Source organism: Octopus sinensis, linkage group LG17 (genome assembly GCF_006345805.1).
Source record: "Octopus sinensis linkage group LG17, ASM634580v1, whole genome shotgun sequence".
NCBI classification, from domain to species: Eukaryota; Metazoa; Mollusca; class Cephalopoda; order Octopoda; family Octopodidae; genus Octopus; species Octopus sinensis.
Window position 1 is genome coordinate 18284018 of NC_043013.1, and position 17500 is coordinate 18301517.

The 17500-nt window shown below is 38.9% G+C and overlaps 1 protein-coding gene across 1 annotated transcript in view; it reads right to left on the reverse strand.

Moving 5' to 3' along the window:
• LOC115221061 (GRAM domain-containing protein 2B-like) overlaps positions 1 to 12904 on the reverse strand; it is a 230812-nt gene extending 217908 nt beyond the window's left edge. Inside the window, exon 1 of the mRNA XM_036510419.1 lies at positions 12776 to 12904. The gene's annotated coding sequence lies outside the window, so the exon portion shown is untranslated. The remainder of the gene's footprint in view (positions 1 to 12775) is intronic.
• Between the last annotated feature and the right edge of the window lie 4596 nt (positions 12905 to 17500).

Below are 17500 nucleotides of genomic sequence, written 5' to 3' on the forward strand. Positions count from 1 at the left end.
TTGTTTATATTCATTTTTTGGTTGGGCTGCTCATGATTTGTGTTATATATTACTTTTACTTTGATACTTTGATAGGTTTCGGCCATTATTGGCCCAGGCCATGTCTAACTTAATAGCACCACCTGGGCAGGGTATTTATTTTTGGGCAGGGTATTTATATTGGGCAGGGTATTTATATTTATATTTGGGCAGGGTATTTATATTTATATTGGACAGGGTATTTATTTTTTTTATTATTAATGCTGATTATTATATATTTTTATGTTTAGGCTACATTATTCTACTTGTTATATCAAGCTCAATTCTTGCTGGGCTGTTGGCTTTCTAGAATTATCTCTATATCTCTTAAAGGTCCCACCGTGTTTGTGCAAACATCTTAGGGCTTGTTCGCATTTTGTATTAATGTGCATCTTGATGTAAATATTGGATAAAGTTCCTCTACGCAGAAGTTGCATCTATTTCCCCTTACTTGATAAGGCTTAGCAGTATTAATTAGTTGTCAATAAATAGCTTAGCTATTGTTTTAGTCTTTATTTGACCAAATTAGTTTACTTAGTCTTGTATTACTTATTTATGAAAAAAGAGAGCTGGCCCCTATATAAAACTAGTCCCTTTTCTCTGAGGTAACTTTGCATCTACAGACTAGGTTCTTAGTTTTACATTTTGAGTTCAGTGGGCATGCTATATCTCTAGCACAGTCGCATAGACCTGTTTGTCTATTTCTATGATTTATTGTGTTATTGACTTCACTAGAAGTCTCTCCTGTTCTTTCTTCTTCAGGTCCAGAATTATTTCTTCCAAGGTCAACTTTGCCTCTCATTCAAGGTTTCAAGGTCGACAAATTAAGTACTAGTGAAACACTGGGGTCAATGTAATTTAGTCATAGCTTCCTGCCACTACATTTCAGGCTTTGTGCCTATAGTAGAAAGGGTTATTGCTGAATTCCCTATGGCTATTAATTTTGGTGCTGCTCTTTCTAGCAGTTTGTCTTTCTATGCCTGTGAAAGAATTTGTTAGGGTTGCTTCCACACTCTATATTGTTAGTATTTATTCCTGTTACTCAAGTTCAGACTCTTTATTATTATAAATATATATACTCCAGACAATTTTTATCATCCAATGTTGAGTACACAGATTTACCCATTGGAAAAATTCACTGAGTGACTAACAACTAAATGTAGACAAGGACGTTAGATACTGATTGTTATGGTTAGCTGTTAACTGGGACCTAACTGAGAGCTAATATGGTATCCTTCTAGATAACATATCCTTCCAAACTCATATATATATATATATATATCATCATCATCATCATCATCATTTAGCGTCCGTTTTCCATGCTAGCATTGGTTGGACGGTTCTACTGGGTCTGTGAAGCCAGAAGCTTCATCAGGCCCAGTCAAATCTGGCAGTGTTTCTACGGCTGGATGCCCTTCCTAAGCCACCACTCCGTGAGTGTAGTGGGGTGCTTTTACGTGCCACCCCCCACTGTGCCAGACAGAGATGGCAAACGCCACGAACGGATTGTGCTTTTTAGTGTGCCACCGGCACGAGGGCCAGGCGTTAGGCTGGCAACGGACACGAAACGGGGCGTGCTGGCAACGGTCGCGAAACGGAAAGTTCTTTTACATGCCACCGGCACTGGTAACACATCTGCAATTTCCATTGATCGATTTCCATTGATCGATTCGATGCTGATCAACTTGCCTCAATGGGTCTTCACAAGCAGAGTTTCGACATGCCACCGGCACTGGTAGCACATCCGCAATTTCCATGATCGATTTCAATTTGATCCTCACTTGCCTCAACACGTCTTCACAAGTAGAGTTTTGTGTCCCAAGAAGGGAAGGTATGCATACGTAGGCTGGCTCCATCCCATGTAGAAGGCCACGGGTTGTGGACTCACTTGTCCTGCCGGGTCTTCTCGCGCACAGCACACTTCCAGAGGTCTCGGTCTCTAGTCATTTCCTCAGTGAGACCTAAAGTTCGAAGGTCGTGCTTCACCACCTCGTCCCAGGTTTCCTGGGTCTGCCTCTTCCACAGGTTCCCTCAACCGCTAGGGTGTGGCACTTTCACACAACTATCTTCATTCCATTCTCGCCACATGACCATACCAGCGCAAACGTCTCTCTTGCACCCAAACTGATGCTTCTTAGGTCCAGCTTTTCTCTCAAGGTTACTTACACACACTCTGCCGAGTGTGAGTACCGGCATTACACATCCATCGGAGCATACTGGCTTCATTTCTAGCGAGCTTACGCATATCCTCAGCAGTCACGGCCATGTTTCACTGCCATGTAGCATGGCTGTTCGTACACACGCATCATACAGTTTGCCTTTCACTCTGTGCGAGAGGCCTTTTGTCACCAGCAGAGGTAAGAGCCTCTGAACTTTGCCCAAGCTATTCTTACTCTAGCAGTTACACTTTCAGCACACCCCCCCCGCTGCTGACTTGGTCACCTAGGTAACGGAAATATCAACTATTTCTAGTTTTTTCTCCCTGGAAAGTGACGGAAGTTGGTCTCAGAGCATTTTCAGTGTTTATTGTTCCTGAGCATCTGCCACATACAAAAACCATCTTCGAGTTAGCCTTCCTTTGACATTGCCTGCATCTCTTATGTGTCCATAGCTTACACTTGGTGCATCTTATAGAGTTTCTACCTACACCTTTTCTACAGATCGAGCAGGGCCATCTACCTGAAGTTGTTTGTGATTTGTCTACCTTCCTACTGATTACGACTTTGGTTTTAGCTAGATTGACTCTGAGGCCCTTCGATTCTAATCCTTGTTTCCACACCTGAAACTTCTCCTCCAGTTCTGATAGCGACTCAGCAATTAGAGCAAGGTCATCAGCATAGAGGAGCTCCAAGGCATCCTGTCTTGAATTCCTCCGTTATTGCCTGGAGGACTATGATAAATAGGAGGGGGCTGAGTACTGAGCCTTGGTGGACCCCTACCTCTACCCGGATAATTCTTCACTGTACTCTTTCCAACCTCACCCTACTAGCGGCGTCCCTATACATGGCCCGCACAGCTCTCACTAACCATTCATCTATCCCTAGTTTTCCTCATTGCCCACCAGATAAGGGATCGGGGACCTTCCTGTCGAAGGCTTCTCTCCATGTCAACAAAAGCCAGGTACAGGGCTTACTTTGGCTAGGTATTTCTCCTGCAGCTGCCTTACCAGGAATATAGCATCAGTAGTACTTTTCCCTGGCACAAACCCAAACTGCATCTCATCGCTCTAAACTAACTCTCTCTCTAATTAGTTGGGCTATGACCCTCTCCGTAACCTTCATCACTATATATACATGATGGGTTCTTTCGTTTCCATCTGCCAATCCATTCACAACTCTTTGGTACCAGGAATATAGCATCAGTAGTACTTTTCCCTGGCACAAACCCAAACTGCATCTCATCTAAACTAACTCTCTCTCTAATTAGTTGGGCTATGACCCTCTCCGTAACCTTCATCACATATATATACATGATGGGGTTCTTTCAGTTTCCATCTGCCAAATCCATTCACAACTCTTTGGTTGGCCTGAGGCTATAGTAGAAGACACTTGCCCAAGAATATTGATGATGATGCCTCGTAGCCCCAATGGCCACACTTCTGTTACAAACCAACCCCAACTTAATAATAAACAAGGAATGAGAAAAAAACGGTTGACCAGGAGGGTGCTGGTCAAGCCAAACTCAACTTACCCATCTTCATCAGCATTTGGTGGCCTTTGTTATCTTCTCCGATCCTTTGGTCAAACATGGGAGGCTGCAAGAAGTTTTCACCGCCAAAGTTTGGAGGAGATATTATATATATATATATAAAGAGAGAGAGGAGAGAGAGAGAGAGAGGAGAGAGAGAGGAGAGAGAGAGGAGAGAGACAGACAGAGAGGGTAACTGCATTTAATATCCATCCTGATCTATATTTGCATACTTTAAGGTGAACTCTGTGTGGCTGTGTGTGTGTGAGTGTGTGTATGTGTGTGTGTGTATATATATATATATGTGTGTGTGTGTGTGTGTGTGTATGTGTGTGCATATATATATATATATATATATATATATATATATATATATAAAAGGAGATGACTAAGGACTGAGATATTTGGCACATTGCTGTACTCAAGAAAATCCAACCCATGCCAGCATGTAAAACAGATGTTAAATGATGATGATGATGTATGTATATATATATATATATATATATATATTTATTTGTAAATTATCAGTAAATTGTCCATAAATCAGAAAAATAGCACATTCAGTATGAGTAATAGAGGAGTTATATTTTTATATATCACCATTTGTGTTTCATACTAAGGGTATACACAGTTAGAAGGCATGATGCTGTGGAGTTGTCTGAGATAAAATCCCTTCATAGACTGTTGTTTTAAAAAGAAACAATATATATTGGAGTGAGGCAAACATTCACTGCTGTGACTTACAAGAATGACAGACACATTTCCCATTTGCTGAGTCTTGTTAATGCCATGCACCTGTTTAAACAAAATTCATGCTTTGAATAAAGGGCTGAAGTTCCAGACCTTGGAAAATGAATGGTCGAGACTGCAAAGAGTTAAAATCCAAAATCTATATATATAAAACTCTAGTTGTGTGAGTGTCTGTCCCCTTCGATTTAGATTCCTAACTCCTCCCACATTTTGCGGTGCAGTTTAACCAAATTCGGGTATCTTATAGTCGTGATTCATATCGAGCCCGTCTGACTATTAGCGCGCGTCAACGATGAGTCTACGATTTTAAAAATAATTTAACATTATTTTTTATTCCATTTTAATGCATAAAAGCATCGTATGTCGATGGCGGCGGAGTTGGCGTCCACGCTCACAGCTGCACCTGTTTGCTTCTCCCCCTTCCCTCCCTCGTGAAGCTGTGGGAAGGGAGTGTAAAGAAATCAACGTCGTAATGCGTTGTGAAGGAAACCAGCGTTCTTTTAGAGCAACGACTTCATGGCTTGAAGACACCAAAACAAAAATGGCTAAGAAAGCCCGAATTTATAAGGGAAGTAACTCTCTAAAAATGCTTATATAGTTATTTCCCTTACAAACCCGAGCAACGCCGGGCGATACTGCTAGTATTTAATAAAAGAGAACATATACTGACATTGTCACCTAGTCAGTGAACTCCCTTGATCTTTCCAACTGGAGTATGTAGGAACTCCATTTTGGAAGCACTCCATCGGTTACGACGACGAGGGTTCCGGTTGATCCGATCAACGGAACAGCCTGCTTGTGAAATTAACGTGTAAGTAGCTGAGCACCCCACAGACACGCGTACCCTTAACGTAGTTCTCGGGGATATTCAGCGTGACACAGAGAGTGACAAGGCCGGCCCTTTGAAATACAGGTACAACAGAAACAGGAAGTAAGAGTGAGAGAAAGTTGTGGTGAAAGAGTACAGCAGGAATCACCACCATCCCTAGCCTTCGAATGACGCCACCCCGCTGGCTAAGCAAGCAGGCCAACAGAAGAAAGAATGGGAGAAAGAGTGGTGAAAGAGTACAGCAGGGATCACCACCCCCTGCCGGAGCCTCATGGAGCTTTTAGGTGTTTTCGCTCAATAAACACTCACAACGCCCGGTCTGGGAATCGAAACCGCGATCCTACGACCGCGAGTCCGCTGCCCTAACCACTGGGCCATTGCGCCTCCACAGGAACTCCATCAATAACACTATGTAACGTGATCTTTGTCCTTGGGTAGCAACTGTTATTTCCGATTTGCTTATCCCCAGAAAGTATAAAAATAGCAAATACTTCTTTCAAACTTTGCTTTTGTTTCATTTATTCAAACCCCAAAGAATCCCTCTCAACACATGGCTATGATGTTCTCCCACTACTCCTGCCCATGATCAGAGATGCACATACTGTCAGCCACCCAGGGACATGGTCAAGCAACTGACAAGTAAATCTGTATGTATTGAGCAGAATATTTGCTGCAATGATATTTCTGCTTCAGCAACTCAGAACTGAACCTGTCTGAAATGTAATGGAAAATAGGTCAGTTTTAAAACATTGATGTCCAGGTAGTAAAAGCAAAGTTTGAAGGGAACAGTAGTCATTTCCTTTGCTTTCTAGATAGAAGCAAATAAGAAATAACACTTACTGCCAAAGACAAAAAAACAAAACAAAACAAAAATGTTATACAGTGTAATAAATACTGAATGACAATAATTGGTTAAGTTCAGAAGACATACAGTGGAATATTTGGCAGACTAACTGAAAGCCAGAACTTTAAATATAACGAATGTCTAACTTTTTTATAACCACACTTCTGTTAACCTACATTGCCTGTCTTTCAATTCAGCTTGAAAATAATGAAGAATTTAGTAAAAGACTTTATTATTTCAGCTGATATTTGAAACATAATTTAACAATTTTGATGCAAAGTTTAAATTTTGATCATTTAAATCAGGAAATTTGTATTACAGGACCAGAGCTGGTCTCAGGTGGGTTGATATCAAAAAGGTTAATACTTTTGTTACCATATTTCTGTTGAAATATACTACCTTTGTTTCAATTAATTTTGAACATAATGAAAAATTTAGAAAAAAAAAAATAATAAATGTCATTATTATGTTGGTGAATGGCTCATAAATTAATATGAAATTTTAATGGAAGATTTAATTAAGATCACTTTAAAATAGGCAACTTTTACCATAAGACACAGGTGGGTTAGTATCAAATAGGTTAAGAGCTGTTGTTTAAACACACACTGCTAAATTTTGGAAAAAGCTTCCAGCAATTACTGGATTGCTTTTTTTTTTAAAATTTCCTTACATAGTGCATCCAGGGATACATTATCTAATGTGCTCTTCTCTTTTTAAGGCAGTTAACGAGTGTCATTAACCCTCTCATTGCCATATTTTTGTTGAAATACATTGCCTTCATTTCAAATAATTTAGAAAATAATGAGGTCTAATAATGAGTAAAATAACTGTCATTATTAAGCTAGTGTAAGGCAACATTTTGTCTGTCTTTATGTTCTGAGTTCAAATTCTGCCAAGATCGACTATCTGTCATCCTTTTGGGGGTTGATAAAATAAGTATCAGTTGAGTACAGGGGTTAATGCAATCGACTTAATCCCTCCCTTGTAGTTGCTGACCTTGTACCAAAATTTGAAACCATTATTAAGCTGGTGTTAGGATCATAAACATGAAATTTTAGATCACAGAAGCAGGGTTGGTATCAAAAGAGTTAAGGGAGATTTGGTTGCTATTCCTAGCAAGTAAAGTAACCCTATATAGAACCATGTTGGCTGCAGGCATTGTTAGCAGTAGGCATATCCATATGATGAAGTGGATAAAGTGTTGGGATGGCAGATCAAAAGATGTAATCGATAGTTTTTGTAATGTAGCTGATCTAATTAGAGCCATACATAGCTGTGGTGGTTGTTTATGATGTTCTATGAAGGGAGAAGTCAACCAGATGTTGTTGTTATTTAACAGATCTATGATAGGTTCAGTCCCACTGTATGGCACCTTGACAAGAGTCTTCTACCATAGTATAATAGCCTATCAAAAGTATTTGCAGATGGAAACTATGTAGAAGCCTGTCACATAGGGGTCTACAATAATATCAAGTGAGAAATAATTTTTTTCCTTAGTATTGATGGATTGCATAAGTTTCCAATTGACAACCTGGACGGTTTCATTCTTTGGTGCAAGTATGGCTCTTTCACAAAGCCAATCATGTTCTTGAAAATTATGTTCAATGTTTGGGTAAACCTTGGTAATCAACTCTTCTACAGTTTTGACCAAAATGCCATAGCCATTTGGAAATGTGATGTCTCCATTGTCTTGCTGAGTGCTTCCATTTCCCAGATCCAATAGCTGAGCTGCAAATCTTCCAGCATTCAAATCTCTGAATAAACTGACTCTGCCGAAAGTCCAATTTGGTTGGAAGTCTGATCAGGCTTAAAGTCCGATCTGGTTGATTTGGGCGGAAGTCTGATTTGGGTTGAAAGTCCAATTTGGGCTGAAAGTTCAAGTTCTTTAATATTTCCTTCCAAGTACTTCAATTCACAAACTCCATGGAACTTCAAAATTTCAAGAACAAGAAATCTCTCACTCTAACTTGGATCTGGTTTCAAATGAACTGAATTGAAAATATCTTTTTAATTCACGAAGTTTTGGTATTACTTTAAATTCAGTTTAAATAAAAATCTTGTAAGTTCACAAATTTTTGGAGTTCTTTTAAAATTTGAATTTTCAACTGTTAGCATATAACAAATCCTCACCCAAACCTGATCCCAATGCTGAATGTTCAAAAACCACATGAAGGGCATACCTATTTCTTGACTTACCAAATTTACATTTACTATGTACAAGGTTCCCTTCACCCTACCCATTGTTTACATTGTAAAGTGATTTAAACACACAGACCAATTTTTTAGTCAGTTTCATTGGTCTCGGTACTTGATTGGTCTTCAACATTTAGCCAAATGAGCAGAGAAAGTATAGTGTTACAAGATCCCTCTCATCCTGTCCCACTAAGGACTATTCAACTTCTCTAGAGTTATCTTTTATATTTCACTTGTTCCGGCCATTAGACCAGTGGTTCCCAAACGGTGCAGTGGTGCGACAGAGGAGGATAGCAGGTGAGGTGGAGTGATTGAAAGACAATCAAAGATTAAGAAAGAGTCTCAAAAAATTCATATACCAAAAATAAATGATTTCAAAATTTAAAATATTATTGGACTCTCTTTGGATATACAACCAGAAACAGTATCCATGTGTCTCTTCAAAAGCATTATCCATTCTTCTACAGTTCTCCATGACATATTGCTGGGAACAAGGATTTTCAGTTCTGACAAATATCAAAAACCAAAAAAGGGAAAGACTTCTTTGTGTTGATGAGGAGGAGATGAGAGTTTGTTTATCTCAAACTAGCAGTATCGCCCGGTGTTGCTTGGGTTTGTAAGGGAAATAACTATATAAGCATTTTTAGAGAGTTATAGCCAAAAAATAGCAAAAAAAAAAAAATGCATTAAAAATGGAAAAGAAATGTATTTTGTTAAAAATCGATTCCTTTGACTCATTTCGTAGACCCCGACATTTCTTAGAGAGCTTATACTGTACCCTTAATAATAGAAAAAAAATGCTTAACCTCTTTTTATATAAAGATTAGGCAACGAGCTGGCAGAACCGTTAGCACGCTGGGCGAGATGCTTTGCAGTATTTCGTCTGCCATTACGTTCTGAGTTCAAATTCCGCCGAGGTCAACTTTGCCTTTCATCCTTTTGGGGTCCATTAAATAAGTACCAGTTATGCACTGGGGTTGATGTAATCGACTTAATCCGTTTGTCTGTCCTTGTTTGTCCTCTCTGTGTTTAGCCCCTTGTGGGTAGTAAAGAAATAGTTTATCGCAAATTAAGCCTAATATAAAGGAGATTACTCATCAAAACAAGCTCATACCTTTCATTAAATTTGTGTACTTTAATCATATTATAAGTTATTTGTGTTATATATTATATTTAATGCACTATTAGTCGTTTTTATATTTAAATGCACTTTTTATCACATAAAATTCGGTGAGGCACAAGCAAATTATCATTCCAAAAATGTGACATAGAGAAAAATGTTTGGGAAACACTGCATTAGACTATGGTCCTGTTGAAGCACCACCTTGAAGAATTTTAGGTGCATGAACTGACCCGAGTAATTTTTTTTAAAACCTGGTACTTATTCTATCGGTCTCCTTTTGTCAAACTGCTAAGTTACAGGGATGTAAACAAACCAGCACTAGTTGTCAAGTGGGGGACAAACATACACAGACACATACACACAAACATATGTGTATGCATCTGTGCGACACACACACACACACACACTGCTTCTTTCAGTTTTTGTCTACCAAATACACTCACAAAGTTTTGGTTGGCCCAAGGCTATAACAGAAGACACTTGCCCAAGGTGTCACACAGTGGGACTGAACCTAGAACAATGTGGTCAGGAAGCAAGCTTCTTACTACACAGCCATGCCAGTGACAAAAAAAACAAAAAAACAACAAAAAAGTACACTCTGTAAAGTGGTTGGCACTGTGGGGAGGCATCCAGCCACAGAAACCAAACCATATGACAGAAATAAATATCTGGTCATTTGGAGCTCACAATAAGATGTAATCGAGAATGCAATGACCTGTCCAACCTATGTCAGCATGGAAAGTGGATGTAAAATGAAGAATGGTGATTTCCTTATATGATTATATAAGCAGGAAATTCAATGGAACTGCAGCCGAATTATGTGTATTTATGTTTTTCCACTGTTTTGTGGACGTCTCTTGTCTTATCATAAGCATGTGATACATATGACCAGGATGTGTGTGTGTATATATATCAATATCATCAAGAAATCTCTTCCAACTACTTTTGTCATTAAGTAGTATATAAAATTATATACTCACATTAGGTGAGTATATAATTTTTATACATGAGTGTCATCAGAAATGGGTATTCAATGTTCCAAGAAACTCTGTTTGTGTGTGTGTGTGTGTGCACGTGTGTGTATGTATGTATGTATGTGTATATATATACATATATATATATATATATACACACACACATATATACAAATAAATAGAATACAAAGGGGTTTAGTTCACTTGTGATCTAAATGAACAGGTACACTGAATAAGCACTATAGTTGGTCAACTGCTGGGTTTCCAAGATCACAGCTAAGACTAGATCTAGGGATCTGTCTTAGGGTTCCGCTATAGCAGGTATATATTATATTAGAGGAAAAATCAAAACCACGGCAGAACGAGTATCTCAAGTCATTTAGAATAATTTAATTAGGGTAAGGAGAACTTAAAGTCTTACAGCTGTTTCTGGGATAACCGAAGTGGTTGGTTAGCATGCCCATGCACTGAGTATTCTATCATCAGAAACAAGGCGTGGACATTTTAGACAGGGAAAATTTACAGTTTACAAAGAATAAAATTCACAGTTTATCTCTCTCTATATAAACGGCAGTTTGTCTGTGCGTGTTTCTGTGTGTCTGTTTGCTTGTACCCTTACCCTGACCACGGCTTTCAACCGATTCTGATGAAACTTGACACACACATAGCCCAATATCATAATTCAAAACTAACACAGCGAAAATTTTGAAAAGTTCCCCCAGTTCTGAAAAAAATCGATAAATTCGACATGGGGTCGAGAATCAGGAACACAAACCACAAACTGTGTAGGGGACGCAACTCCACCTTTTTTAACAATCAAAAAAAATTTACCATAATTTTTTTCCATTTTTTTTGCTATTTTTTGGCTATAACTCTCTAAAAATGCTTTATAGTTATTTCCCTTACAAACCTGAGCAACGCCGGGCGATACTGCTAGTAAGGAATAAAATAGAAGAATAAAGGAATAAAATAGAAGAATTAAGAGTAAAGGCAGTTAGAAGAATACAGGCAGGAGAATTATGTTCACAACTTGTCTTTTATCCGGAGGATATGGATGTTGGTCAATACTTCAACCCAGGGCTATAGTAGAAGACACTTGCCTAAGCTGTTGCACAGTGGAACTGAACCCAAGCATGTTCTTGGGAGGCAAGCTTCTTAACCTCACAGCCACATTTGTATATCATACAGACACATACTTTATTGTTTTACAAATTGGTGTAAAAGGGAACTCAAGATGGTAAACGTATTTAACATCAATTATCTTGTCATTGAATCATAGAGTAAATGGCTGAGTATTCCACAGACATATATGCAGCACACTTAACAGGATTAGGATCAAGCTGGATCAGTGTAACACAACGAGTGACAAAGCTGTACCTTTTTAATAAAAACCTAACAGGACAACATCTTAGTTTCTATTTCGCTGATTTCATTTAAAATGCCTGTTTTGACGCAAGGTTACAGTAGAAGTTACTTGCACAAGATACCACATAGTGAAAATAAGGAAAATAAGTGTGATACGTATGTACACACACATACAGACACAGAGTCACACTGCACATATGTATATACATACATATACATACACACACACAGTCACGATGCACATATGCATATATATACATATACATAGAGTCACACTGTATATATGCATATACACATATATACATATACATACACAGACACACTGCACATATACATACATACACACACTGCACATATGCGTATACATACAGACAGTCACACTGCAGATATGCATATACATATACACATACACACACACACACACACACACACACATATATATATATATATATATATATATATATACATGCATACATGCTCACATATCCAGCCATACATAACAATAACATAAAAATATATATATAATCATCGTTTAACGTCCGCCTTCCATGCTGGTATGAGAGGGACGGACACACACACATATATAAACTTACATAGCAAATTTACAAGTTGAACTAAGGTAGAAATATATAAAAAGTTATTATTTGTTTAAGTTTTTCGGTTAATATGGTTGACTGACATACAACAAACGCAAGATCCAATTCCCACGTGCAGTCCTGTTCAGTTTTCCTACCTTTGCACATACTTACACATATCTTCTACAACTTAGCACCATAAAAATCTAAAAACATTTACATTATATATATGTGTGTGTATGTGTTATATATATATATATATATATATATATAAATAAACATATACACGTATTTATATATGTGTGTATATTTGTGTGTATGTGTTATATACATATATATATAAATAAACATATACACGTGTTTATATATGTGGGTGTGTATGTATGTATATGCATGTGTATACACACACCTACCTACCTGTAGTGCTGCCTATGGTGTCTGTCTCTCAACTGTGACTGTTGTCTCACCTGTGCCGGATCACTTTAGCCATACTAGCACAGCTGCTTCCACCACTACAATCTGGCCGTCCTGCCAGGTAATGATTATGTTACTATCCCCGGCCTCTCCTGCTGTCTCTACCACACACACACACATATATACAGATGCACACAAGATTATACATGCACATACAAAAACATACACATATGCACACTTAAACACTCATTGACACATACACACTCATGCACATACACTCAAACATTCACTGACAAGCACACACACTCTTATACATTTACTCACACATTTACACACACACACACACATATACACACTCATGCATATAGTCACACACACACATATACACACACAGACATATGCTCACACACATACACACTCATACATACACTCACACATTTGCACACACACACACACTCATACATATACTCACACACACACATACACACATACATATGCTCACACACATCACACACTCATACATATACTCACATATTTGCACACACACACACACACTCACTGTCATAATCACTCTTACACACAGAAACACACCTATATCCATATAGAAACATAACACACACATTATGTAACTTGGTAATTACGGTGGTGCTGGGCGCGGTGTGGTGGAGGTGGTGCTGGTATTGATTTCTATGAAACCTAATCCCAACCCTTATTCTGTATCCTGTTAATTCTACATAAAAGAAAAAAATACAGCAAGATCTACATTGTTAATTTGAAACACATGTTGGGGTGAAAATGTCAAAGCTTAGTAGAATGAATTGTAAACTGAGGTACAATGTTTCAGGTCTAAGAAAGGGACTACTGTGCCCCGGTTTCCCTTATATATATATAGGCGGTAATGCTTTTTTTTTTGCCATTATAACATGGCTGTTCTATAAAGAACCGTGTTACTACATTTTAACCTCAGGAAAATGTCTTTTCCAGCTGGTCAACGGCATGCAAGCTGTGTCCGATATATTGTGAGTAAGGGAGCAAATCACTACCCTCCAGCTTGGCAAGACCAGTAGACCATAGTTTCTGGGTCTTTACCCTTTATCGGTACTGGACACCTGCCTGCTAGATATGGCAGTCAATCATCCCTACTCACAATATATAAACAGAAGTGGCAGGCTACCACTGATCCCATAACAAGCAACATATATATATATATATATATATATGTATGAGTGTGTGTAACATGTAGAAGGAACTTGTGCCAATGACATATAAAAGGTACCTGTTCTGGTGACATGTAAAAGGCACCTGTGCTGGTGACATGTAGAAGGATCTCATGCCAGTAATATGTTTAAAACGGTACCTGTACCAGTGCCACATGAAAAGGAACTGTGCTGGTGATACATAAAAGGCACCAGTGCCAGTGACATGTACAGGGCCCCTGAGCCATTGACATTTAAAAGGCACTTGTGCTAGTGATACAATTGAAAGGGCACCTGTGCCAGTGACACATAGAAAGCACCTGCACCAGTGACATAGGGTACTCATGCTAGTGACACGTAAAAAGCACTCAGTAGACTGTGTAAAGTGGTTGGCATTGGGAAGAGCATCCAGCCATAGAAACAAGCCAAAACAAATCACTGGAGCCTGGTGCAAGTCTCTGACTTACCAGCTCCAGTCAAACTGTCTAAATTATGCCAGCACAGAAAGCAGATGCTAAAAATGATGATGATGATACATACATACATATGTTTTGCAAGATTCCTGATGTGAAATTGTGTGCTGGAACAGATATTGTTGTATTTTGGGATGGTCATTTTTTTCTTTTTTTTTTGCCAAATAAACACACGCACTATGTATTTTTTCCTTCACTCGTTTATTACTGCTCTTGTTTTATTATTCTAACTCATGTCCATTGTCTGGAAATCTTTCGGCACATATCTGTGACACTTTTCATTTACATGTGTGTTCTTGCACGTTAAAAGCACCATCCATACGTGGCCGATGCCAGCGCCGCCTTGACTGGCTTCTGTGCCGATGGCACGTAAAAAGCACCAACTGATTGTGGCCATTGCCAACCTCTCCTGGCACCTGTGCCGGTGGCACGTAAAAAGCACCCACTACACTCACGGAGTGGTTGGCATTAGGAAGGGCATCCAGCCATAGAAACACTGCCAGATCAGACTGGGCCTGGTGCAGCCTCCTGGCTTTCCAGACCCTGGTCAAACCATCCAACCCATGCTAGCATGGAAAACGGACATTAAACGATGATGATTGGTTTTAAGACAGTTGATTGCTGTCTGGTGATATGGTCTTAGATTTTTTAAAACTATTAATACTTAACTTCTGGTTACTTACACAGTATATGTGTCATGTGCAATATTTGCACATTGATTTTTCATTTGCATTTTACTATTAATAAATCTTCCACAGTTAATCTAGTTTTCTGTAGAATATTATATTGGATGGTATGGTAAAGATACCACCTATTGGTTTTCTGTTTAGTTTTGTTTTTTGAACTGTTTATCATGTAATGCAATGGCTCCTACTTGTAAATGCTTGGTTAACCAATGAATAAGTGTCACACTTGTACATCAAGCCTAACCACAAACTAAATTAAAATCTTTTCATTAACAGGAAACCACAAACCTGAAAACTGCAAAACATACTTTAGACAACAAATGTAATATACAAATTTCAGTGTAAACATGAAAGGTGTAAATTTCACGACTCAATCTGTTACATCCGACACATATGTACAACACACTCTTCTTGGTTGATCCAGTATTTGCAACACAAGTCCATAACAGCACATTACAATACACAATATGAATCAAATTAAAGAGGAAAAAAACATTAGTTGATAAGACTTCCATCCTAGGCATGGCTTTTATAGGCATCAGCATAGCTATGTGGTTAAGAAGTTGGTTTTGAAGCCACATGATTTCAGGTTCAGTCCCATTGTGCAGGGACCTTGAGGAAGTGTCTTCTACTATAGCCCTTGGCCAACCAATGCTTTGTGAATGAATTTCGCAAATGGAAACTGTATAGAAGTGTGTCGAGTGTGTGTGTGTGTGTGTGTGTTTATTTGTGTGTCTGTGTTTGTTTCCCCATCATTTAACATCTGACACTGGATACTGGTTTGTGTATGACCCTGTGACTTAGCAGTTTGGAGAAAGAGACTGTCAGAATAAGTACCAGACTAAACTTTCCAACGTACGTATGGCCCTCGTATGTATGGCCTCAGTCCAATGACTGAAACAAGTAAAAGACAAAATATGGCCATCCGCCAGCCTCGTCTGGCACCTGTGTCGGTGACACATAAGAAAACACCATCCGAGCGTGGCCGTCTGGCACCTGTGTCGGTGGCACATAAAAAACACCATCCGACCGTGGCCGTCTGCCAGCCTCGTCTGGCACCTGTGTCGGTGGCACATAAAATCACCCACTACACTCTCGGAGTGGTTGGCGTTAGGAAGGGCATCCAGCTGTAGAAACACTGCCAGATCTGACTGGCCTGGTGCAGCCTTCGGGCTTGCCAGACCCCAGTTGAACCGTCCAACCCATGCTAGCATGGAAAGCGGACATTAAACGATGATGATGATGATGATGATGATAGAAGAATCTGCCAAAAATCTAGAAGAGTATCAATTACAGCTTTATCAATATCGAAATACAAATCAGTAACGGACACAGATGGAGTGAAATAAAGTATGAAATTAACCAGGAGTTAACTGTTGAATGATTTAAAAGTCACAGATGACAATTTTACTAGTGATGGTATTATTTTGATGGTCCTTTGCCGGGCAATGACATGTAACAATTATCGTTTCATTAGAAGATGATGATGTGGAGAAGATCTTAAGATGTTAATGGACTATGGAACATTAAATGTTTCAGACTGAATTGAAAGAACTAAGAAGGTAATAGGAAAAATCTTCAGCAAAACCAGGATTAAATCCAAAAGCATTAGTTTTCTGTACAGTCACACACACACACACACACACTTAACACTCAATTCCAGTTCAAAGCTGTAAGTTATATATGGCTATAATTGGTAGAGAGAGTGAGAGAGAGTAGGGAAGAGAGAGAGAGAGAGAGAGAGGAGAAAGAGCGAGAGGGAGAAGTGGGAAGAGGAGATTTTTATGTGCTGTTAAAAGTGTCTTGCTGTGAAGTCCCCTCATTTATCACTGCCTGAGCTGACCTAGGTGATGGGTGGAAGGTAGACTAGTCTGGGTGTTAGCCTTCACAACCCTTACAAATTCCCCCACCATCATCACCGTCTTCCACATTATTCTACTTTATTGTAACAGCTCCTAGCATACCTGTGCAGATAAGGCTCAGGCATGGCTGTGCGATTAAAATGTTTGCTTAACAACCATAAGATTTGGAGCTTGATCCCAATGAATGACACCTTAGATGTCTGCTCTATCTTTCGGTTGACTAATGCCTTCTAAATGAAATGTGGTAGATGGAAACTGTACAGAAGCCCATTGTTACTTCTTTTCTTTCTTTCAAGCTTTGGTTGCTAGAATAACTCTCTCACACTGTGGATTCCAGAGGTATAAAGTTTTCACCAAGGTGTGCTGAATTTTGAATATATAAAATATGATTATTTTATATATTCAGTTTTATCATCATTATCATCATCGTTTAACGTCCGTTTTCCGCGCTAGCACGGGTTGGACGGTTGGTGTTTTTTTAACTTTTTATTATTGTTTTGTCTTACATGAG